Source organism: Anguilla anguilla, chromosome 1 (assembly GCF_013347855.1).
Source record: "Anguilla anguilla isolate fAngAng1 chromosome 1, fAngAng1.pri, whole genome shotgun sequence".
NCBI lineage: Eukaryota > Metazoa > Chordata > Actinopteri > Anguilliformes > Anguillidae > Anguilla > Anguilla anguilla.
In genome coordinates, this window is record NC_049201.1 from 1,444,604 (window position 1) to 1,454,553 (window position 9,950).

The following is a 9,950-nucleotide window of genomic DNA, read 5'->3' on the forward strand; positions in this document are numbered from 1 at the left end:
CCTGCTGGGTGTTATTACCTTTCTATATCATACGGACAGGTCGCCGTCCGGATGCTGCCCGGAGGTGATCTATCTGTGGGGCGCAAGATGGGCCCCCAAGGATCAATATGCCATTAATAAGTGCTGCCAGCGGTCACCATGCCGACGTCCCCCGCCCCCCCCCCTCCCCAGCGGTCTCCATGCTGACAATCCCCCCGGCCCGGCCCGGCCTGCCCCGCCCCCCCCCCCAGCGGTGACCATGCCGACACACACGCGCACACACAGATATACACACGCACGCACACACATGCGGGGGGGGGCACACACATGCGGGGGGGGGGGGTTAGCGTTAGGGTCAGCTGGCTGGCAGGAGACAGAGCTGTTCCAAAGGGCCCCTCCACTGTCCCAACATTGATTTTCCTTCTTTCTATTTTTTTTTTTTTTTTTGAACAAACCCTCTTCTTGTTCCTCTTTCTTTTCTTCTGCCGCGCGCAGTCAGTCAGCGGGGGAGGGGGAGGGGGGGGAGGACTCTCCCCGTCGGCTTCAGGCTGATAAAAGTTTGTTTTTGTTCCCTCCAGCCTCACAAGGCCAGAAGCCCCCGGGCCTGGTGGACAGGAAGTCTTCAAACAGAAGAAAGCGTCTCTGACAGTTAGGCGGCTGTGCAGAGCACCTGCACTCCCCACACCTGCCACCTGAGAGGCCTGCGCGCCTTCTGCCTCAACACAGCTCAACACAGGCAGCTCATTCTGCCTCAACACAACTCAACACAGGCAGCTCATTCTGCCTTGACCCGGTCACCTCAACACAACTCAACACAACCCAACATCACTCAACACAGGCAGCTCATTCTGCCTCGATCTGGTCACCTCAAGACAGGCAGCTCATTCTGCCACAACCTGGTCACCTCAACACGCCTCAACACAGGCAGCTCATTCTGCCTCAACTAGGTCACCTCTAAACTAAGCCTAACCCTCCACATAACTCCACATGACTCAACATGACTCAACACAGGCAACAGCTACAGCATTATAACCAAAAGCTTCACCAATATGAAAACACAAATACACACACATATATGCACATACACAAACACACAGACAAATGCAAACAAACACACACACACACACACACTTCAGAAGGGAGGTCTTTTCTGTGAACGTTCTCAGACGAACACTTCAGCTCCTTTTCATCAGAGAATTCCGTTCTTTACTGTGTCAGCTCTACCTTTCTGAGATACTGACCTGTCTCCCTACACCACCGCATTCAGGCCACACGCATCTGTCCTGTGGGCTATCCCAGCATGCCTACACCACCGCATTCAGGCCACACGCATCTGTCCTGTGGGCTATCCCAGCATGCCTACACCACCGCATTCAGGCCACACGCATCTGTCCTGTGGGCTATCCCAGCATGCCTACACCACCGCATTCAGGCCACACGCATCTGTCCTGTGGGCTATCCCAGCATGCCTACACCACCGCATTCAGGCCACACGCATCTGTCCTGTGGGCTATCCCAGCATGCCTACACCACCGCATTCAGGCCACACGCATCTGTCCTGTGGGCTATCCCAGCATGCCTACACCACCGCATTCAGGCCACACGCATCTGTCCTGTGGGCTATCCCAGCATGCCTACACCACCGCATTCAGGCCACACGCATCTGTCCTGTGGGCTATCCCAGCATGCCTACACCACCGCATTCAGGCCACACGCATCTGTCCTGTGGGCTATCCCAGCATGCCTACACCACCGCATTCAGGCCACACGCATCTGTCCTGTGGGCTATCCCAGCATGCCTACACCACCGCATTCAGCCACACGCATCTGTCCTGTGGGCTATCCCAGCATGCCTACACCACCGCATTCAGCCACACGCATCTGTCCTGTGGGCTATCCCAGCATGCCTTCACCACCGCATTCAGGCCACACGCATCTGTCCTGTGGGCTATCCCAGCATGCCTACACCACCGCATTCAGGCCACACGCATCTGTCCTGTGGGCTATCCCAGCATGCCTACACCACCGCATTCAGGCCACACGCATCTGTCCTGTGGGCTATCCCAGCATGCCTACACCACCGCATTCAGGCCACACGCATCTGTCCTGTGGGCTATCCCAGCATGCCTACACCACCGCATTCAGACCACACCCATCTGTCCTGTGGGCTATCCCAGCATGCCTACACCGCATGTCTGCTCCCCAGCGCATGTCTGCTCTCCAGCGCATGTCTGCTCACCAGTGCATGTCTGCTCTCCAGCGCATGTCTGCTCTCCAGCGCATGTCTGCTCTCCAGCGCATGTCTGCATCAAGCCCCAGCGCAGATATGCTGCCCAGTGTGAAAGCAGGGTGAGAGCGTTTTAGGGGACATAAACGCGCCAGGTTGGAGAGTCGTCTGATTGTGCGTGTGGATATAAATATGCAGAGAGGACAGAGATTCCACATCATACCCCAACATCACAGAGCCCTGCTCAGACACGACAGTCACCAGCAGTGTCTAAATCCTCACCTCATGTACAGCAGATACCACTTCCCTTTGCACCTTTTCCCTAAATAAACGCAAAAGGAATAGTCTCTTATGACCTGGCAAGACGCTCCAGTCCATTCCACAGTTTGCGCAGCGAGCGAACTCCAGCCAGGCTGGTGAATGGGCAAGCTGATAGATTCATGCAGCTGTCCTTTAAAGAGAACGAAGGGGTGGACTGAGGGAGGACTGGGGGGAGGAGGGGGGGGTGGTTGTATCACCCCAATTAGCCAGACTTGAACAGCAGTCCTGGATTTTTCACTCAGCATAATCATACAACATCACGCAGCAGCGATGTTCCATTTGAGTTCTTTTAATTATCTCTGTGCAGTTTAATTATTTCTAAATTCATACAATTCGTCTTCATTCCTTCAACAAATCTACGGCATGATCTGCCTCGTTCGCTTCATTACGGAAGACGCGCGCCAAGATGATTTCCACATCAATGCCCGTTCGCTGGGGGAAATGCGCGCGTGTTTGCAATCCACACGAATTGCGTTTTAAACAGGATGACCATGAATATCAAGTATTTCTCTCTAACAATGTACAGGCCAACCAGCCTCGTTCGTAAGCGGCCAACATGCTATATGGTTAAAAATAACAAGTTAAAATCAGCCTATCCTCACGTCCAATCAAAATCTGCATCATTTCACAGAGTTCTGAAGACTAAGCCAGTCATAGTTTAAACACGTTACATTTATGCGGCTCGGTAAATATCACAGCCCGCTTCGTGCCACGTGCGTCTGCACTGTTGTTAACGGCATTAAGGGTGTTAAGGGCGTTGAAAACGGTGGAATCAACCAGGAAAAGGCGCGAAACCGAGGTCAAGTGCAATACACTGAAAGAAATTTAAGTATCCAAGTATCACGGGAATAAAAATGCATCGCACCCTTTCTCGAAGTACACAGATATGTTTTGCAGTTGTTTTTCTCTCTCTCTCAATTCTTTCACCTCTACCTTGCAGCAGACGGAAACTTGGAAGCAGTTAAACAGAGGAAGTATCTTATTCGAAGTCTGTGAAACATTAATCAAAGTTTATCGCGCAAGCCTGTATTTTTCCATTTAATTATGCATCTTACTGGCGCAGGCTCCTGTATTTTGTGTCGCTTGTCACATTATGATCTTTGCTTTATATTATGTAATTTCAGAAGATAATTGTGGAGATACAGGAAATGGTTGCCAAGGAAATATGGAAATTTCAGGTGCGAGCCAAACGCGATAGAGGACCGAAAATAGCGAAGAACGGGCTCCAGCGGAGCGCCGCAGTCTCGTGCTTTCGTCCCGTAACAGACGGCTGTGTTTTTCATCCCCCCGCGAGGCCGCGCTAGTGTTTCATCTGTCCATTTCTGCCTCGGTTTACGAGGTTGCATACCAGTGACTGCGCAGCCGTTTCACAACAGAAGTCCAGTGCACCAAAATTTACAACAGGCTATTCCAAGTGATTGAAATCCCCACCCGTGTATTTTACATGGAAAGACACTGGGGGGGGGGGGGGGGGGGGGGGGGGGGGGGGGGGGGGGGGGGGGGGGGGGACAGAAGCGTATATCCCCGGAAGCAAGTCAGGCAAGAATTGCAGGTAGCTACACTGGGATTTCTCAAACAAGCCACACGACACCGTTTTTAGGCTCAGGACAAGTATATGCTATTAAGTGCTGTAATACTTTAATAAAATGCACGTGCGTCTTTCATGGCTATAAAGTAGGCCAAGCCATGGCCTTTTCGAAGCTCCTTTTGTTTTCTAACAATGTTAAGCGAAATAAAAATCCGCTGTGTGTAGAAGGAAACATTTAATATGCTTGTTTTATGGGACGGACTGCCAACCTGAGCCAGAAAAGGCTGCCCGTATTTCACTCGCTCTGAAGGCTGAGCGGTCGCAGGAACACCGGAGATATAAATCACTTCAGACTTCCACGCTATTGAATACAATATTTCCCGCCGTCGCCTTTTCTCTCTCTCACTCGCAACACACGCGCGCGCGCGCAAACACGCACACACACACACACACACCCAATAATTTAGCATATTAAATAATGGTAGACAAATGAACAGATATCAGCGGGCGTTTACAATACATATTAAAGCAAAGCATCCTTGCAGTAAACTCGGACCTTTCATTTGAATGCACTGCAGGAATCACAGCTGGCAGCCAGAAGTACCCGTTTAAAAGGGGGAAAACACAAGACTAAGAGCACATACAACGTGGTTAAGCGAAACTGATGTTTGATAATTTACAATTTAGTATGCAGCCAAAGCGACTAAAAAAAGAGAAACATGTAGAAGCTAGATATGTTATAACATGTAAGTGTCACGGTCAGGTGCTCCCTCAAAACCTATGAGAAGGGGGGAGTTTTTGTTTTATTTTATGCTTACTAAACATTGAGGTCTAATTTGGAAAAAGTGGGTTTTTGTTTGTAGATGTTAGCTTGTTCATTTGTCTGGGGAAGGTCGTTTCACTCTCCGGGGATGATGGTAGAGAAGAAACGAGGCTGTGAGGACTGGCTTTTTAAAAAGGTAACAGGTAAAGTGTGTGTGTGTGTGTGTGGGGTGGGGGGGGGGGTAGTCATCTTTGGCCAAAGCGCGGGGCGAAGGACTGCACACTGAAATCCATTTAGACCACAGAGACGCAGACGCGTCTGGTAATAAAGTCATAACTCAAAAAAGCAGCCCTGCGCGTGGCTTGGACAAATGATTTGACCAACCAATATACAAGGGGGGGGGGGGGGGGGGGTGGGGGGGGGGGGGGGGGGGGGGGGGGGGGGGTGAGCAACGGAAATGACAACTGGCCAAAAAACTAACAAACTAACACAGGGTTCAGCAGAGAAAGGACGAGAAATACTGATGGAAGTGGAGAGGTATGGTCGGGCACACCCTGCTACCAGACTCGTATAACCCTTCCGCTGCCAGGCACGTATAATGCAATAAATAATGTTTTGATGTCTGTGGACAGTACATAGTCCAACAGGTATTATCCCCAACGGGCCGCTAAATATCACAGTAAGATAACATTACTAAATATCACAGTAAGATAACATTATTAAATATTACAGTAAGATAACATTATTAAATATTCTCCAGTGCAGACTAATGTTACACCGGCCCCTGATTACAAACGTTAAATATCAGTCCACTGTTTCATAAATTCACTTCGATATACAACAAGGTGTTGAAGGTGTTTTTTATTACTTTTTATTATTATTATTTTATGATAGGCATCTATCTACGAATTACTCAATAAAATATTATTTCTGCAACGTTTTAAAACGTGTTTTCATGCACTCCCCAAACGAATCCTTATCTCCCCTCATTATTAGTAAAAGAAGGCCGGTGAGTTATGAAGCAGCCATAACCTTATTACCGTCTGTGTCCTGTCAGTAATGACAAGAATCAACACAAATTAGGCTACATTACACAGCGCTCCCTAAAACTATTAACGCAGATGAAGGACGCCTTCAAACACTCAAAGACTGCGACCAGTATAATCTTCAAAAAACAAAATGATGTTCCAAATTAATATCCACACCATTTTTAACTTAGGCCTAACTATATCAAATGTATACAAAATATTGGCTATACAGTGTTTTAAATGACCCTTATAAAAATAATTTTGCAAACGGCTCGATAATTATTGTAAACATATTGGCGCCAAACTTGTGCATATGTATTCAAAGAAGTCCTTAAGCAGTAAAATTCTAAATCAAACTCAATTCACAATCACAACACCACTGAAGCCTGACTCAAGTACATATCGCTTTAAAAATATAAAATAAAAACGCAAGCAGCAGTCCCGTGAGCTGAATTTCAGCGATTTCAAAACGTAATGTCCGCATCCACCATTTCTCTGGCAACACCTCAGGCCACAGAGGAATTCTATCAGAAGCCCGGCTCAACTCTCAGCCGTTTCAAATCTCAGCAGCATTTCTTCCTCAATGCACTGTGTAGAGATTCTTTCAGCCGAATGTGGCCAGGCTCCGAAAGCCGTCTGCCTCCGACGGTCTGCGTATGTATGTGTGTGCGTGCGTGCGTGTGTGTGTGTGGTACGTGCACTTGAAGTTAATCTGTGCCAGCAGGGGTGAAAGCTCACATCCCGCCAGTCGAAACTTGATACATTCCATGGTACAGTTAGCCGCGCTGAATGTATTCTCTTTAATGTGAAACACAAAATATTCTGGATGAGTGTGACACACAGGGTATTCATCAAATGAGTGTGAAACACAGAATATTCGGGATGAGTGGGATTTCCTAAACGAGTGCAGGTTTGATGAGAGGAGGGAGGCGAAAGTGAGGTACTTTTTCTTCCCGGGTGGGGTGTATGAATGCTTTCAAAAATGTTTCACTGTTCAGCTTTGAAACTGTTGTTTTAAAGACCGAACTTACAGCTGTAAAAACAGCTACGTTCTGTATCCCTCTACCACTTACTAAATCAATACATTTCTCAGAACGTATTTTGAAGAGTCTCGATTTGGCCAAATAACACGCGTTTCGCCAAAATATAACTCTTTCAGTAACCTAATATATGCTGTATACCAGACGTATTCACTTTGTGATCTCGCAAAGTAACTAAGAAACCTAGGATAGCCTGCTCAATTTCTTCAAAGTAGCCTACTGTAATATTTTCTGCATACACCATTCGCAACAAAAGGTATGTTTCACAACACTGCGCTTGTACCACTGTCTCTTTAAATGTTAAAGCCAGGGTATTGGGTAATAATAAAAAAAACGGGGAATGTGGGCTTTGTTCCGATGCCCAGAACCAGCGGAGCAGAACCTAGCAGCAACTCCCCGTCGGCTTCTTCCCCAAACAAACCACTGTCCGTTCTTATTCAAACGAAAGCTGCCAGAAACGTGGTCCAGTTCTCCAAAGCAAGTTCCACACCACCTGAAAACTCAACACACATACATCCTCGCCCAATACAAAAGCGCGCTACGCTGAACCGAAAGGGAAAGATTAAATTCCCCACTCGAAAAAACATGTTTTTCGCGTCTCCAGATCAAGGGACGCAAAAGTTGCCGGGGGTTGTGAAAGCAGAGCGTTCCCCGAGGACACGTCTTCGGTCACAGGTTTTTAAAATAATCCCACATGTGTCCAAACTGGGTGAATAAACGCAAGCACGCATCGTTTTAACTTCAGCACAGGAAAACAAACCCAGTGGCTTTACCTGTTGGCCCTTCGATGCCATCGGCGTAGATTTTAACAGCCAGGATCAGCAGAAACGCGCAGGTGTTCATAGTAACGTTTTAGTCCTGTTTGGTTTATCAGAAATCATAACAGTGTCTCCGGTTGCACTGGCGCGCGAGTTGTGGACTGCAGCCCATCCCGAATTCCTGCTGAAACGCTATTGAGAGACTTCCCGAGCGAGACGGGAACGGAGTGAGCCGTGCACACTGACGTCAGGGTAAACAGTTCAAAAAGGGGATTTTTTCCACCCTTACTCTTTTTCTCTCCTCCCGACAGTGTTGGGGAACGTTTAACAGCGGGCACATAGCGCCCCCATGTGCCAATTTTGAGCAACGACGCAAACCGCAACCAATTTTCTGTAAACTCAAAATTCATCTCGCCGCCCGGACCGACTGAAATCATCTCAGTTTCCCCGGACGTCTGAGAGGCTGTGTGTTTTAATACGCATACTATTATTGGCAACCCCAAATGCACAGAAGCAAATATAAGGTTATCCCTACCGAAACAAGAGGTCTGGAATGTTAGAAGAATATACTGTTTTTGCAAATTTGTGTGGTTCTGGTGATAAACAGAAAATACAATTCGCCACCGAGGTGTAGAGAGCTTAGCACAGATAGTGGAAATCAAAAAGAGGAAGGGAATCCACTAGGGCAGGGCTGGGGGTGACATCGGGTACCCTGACACATACACCCCCCTCCTCCCAAGAGACCAACCTTGATAAATAAATCTCCACTGTATGACCAGAGATATGTGTGTGTGTGTGCATGTGAGTGTGTGTGTGTGTGTGCGCTTGTTCATGGGCATGTGTGTATAGGGGTTTGAATGGGGGTGGAGATGTGTGTGGGTGTGCGTGTGTGTGCATGTATGTGTGTGTGAGGGTGGAGACGTGTGTGTGTGCGTGTATGAGGGTGGAGATGTGTGTGTGTGTGTGTATGAGGGTGGAGATGAGGGTGCGTGTGTGTGTATGAGGGTGGAGATGTGGGGGTGTGTGTGTGTATGAGGGTGGAGATGAGGGTGTGTGTGTGCGTGTGTGTGTATGAGGGTGGAGATGTGGGTGTGTGTGTGCGTGTGTGTGTGTATGAGGGTGGAGATGTGTGTGTGTGTGTGTGTATGAGGGTGGAGATGTGGGTGCGTGTGTGTGTGAGGGTGGAGATGTGTGTGTGTTTGTGTATGAGGGTGGAGATGTGTGGGTGTGTGTGTATGAGGGTGGAGATGTGTGTGTGTGTGTGTATGAGGGTGGAGATGTGGGTATGTGTGTGTGTTTGTGTATGAGGGTGGAGATGTGGGTGTGTGTGTGTGTGTGTGTATGAGGGTGGAGATGTGGGTGTGTGTGTGCGTGTGTGTGTGTATGAGGGTGGAGATGTGTGTGTGTGTGTGTATGAGGGTGGAGATGTGGGTGCGTGTGTGTGTATGAGGGTGGAGATGTGGGTGTGTGTGTGTGTGTATGAGGGTGGAGATGTGGGGTTGTGTGTGTGTGTGTGTGGGTGTGTGTGTATGAGGGTGGAGATGTGTGTGTGTGTGTGTGTGTGTATGAGGGTGGAGATGTGTGTGTGTGTGTGTGTGTATGAGGGTGGAGATGTGGGTGTGTGTGTGTGTGTATGAGGGTGGAGATGTGGGGTTGTGTGTGTGTGTGTGTGTGTGTGTGTGTATGAGGGTGGAGATGTGGGTGTGTGTGTGTGTGTATGAGGGTGGAGATGTGTGTGTGTGTGTGTATGAGGGTGGAGATGTGGGTGCGTGTGTGTGTGTATGAGGGTGGAGATGTGTGGGTGTGTGTGTGTGTGTATGAGGGTGGAGATGTGTGTGTGTGTGTGTGTGTGGGTATGAGAGTGGAGATGTGTGGGTGTGTGTGTGTGTGTATGAGGGTGGAGATGTGTGTGTGTGTGTGTGTGTGTATGAGAGTGGAGATGTGTGGGTGTGTGTGTGTGTGTATGAGGGTGGAGATGTGTGTGTGTGTGTGTGTGTGTATGAGAGTGGAGATGTGTGGGTGTGTGTGTATGAGGGTGGAGATGTGTGGGTGTGTGTGTGTGTGTGTGTGTGTGTGGGTGTGTGTGTGTGTGTATCAGGGTGGAGATGTGGGGTTGTGTGTGTGTGTGTGTGTGTGTATGAGGGTGGAGATGTGTGGGTGTGTGTGTATGAGGGTGGAGATGTGGGTGTGTGTGTGTGTGTATGAGGGTGGAGATGTGTGTGTGTGTGTGTGTGTGTGTGTATGAGGGTGGAGATGTGTGGGTGTGTGTGTATGAGGGTGGAGATGTGGGTGTGTGTGTGTGTGTA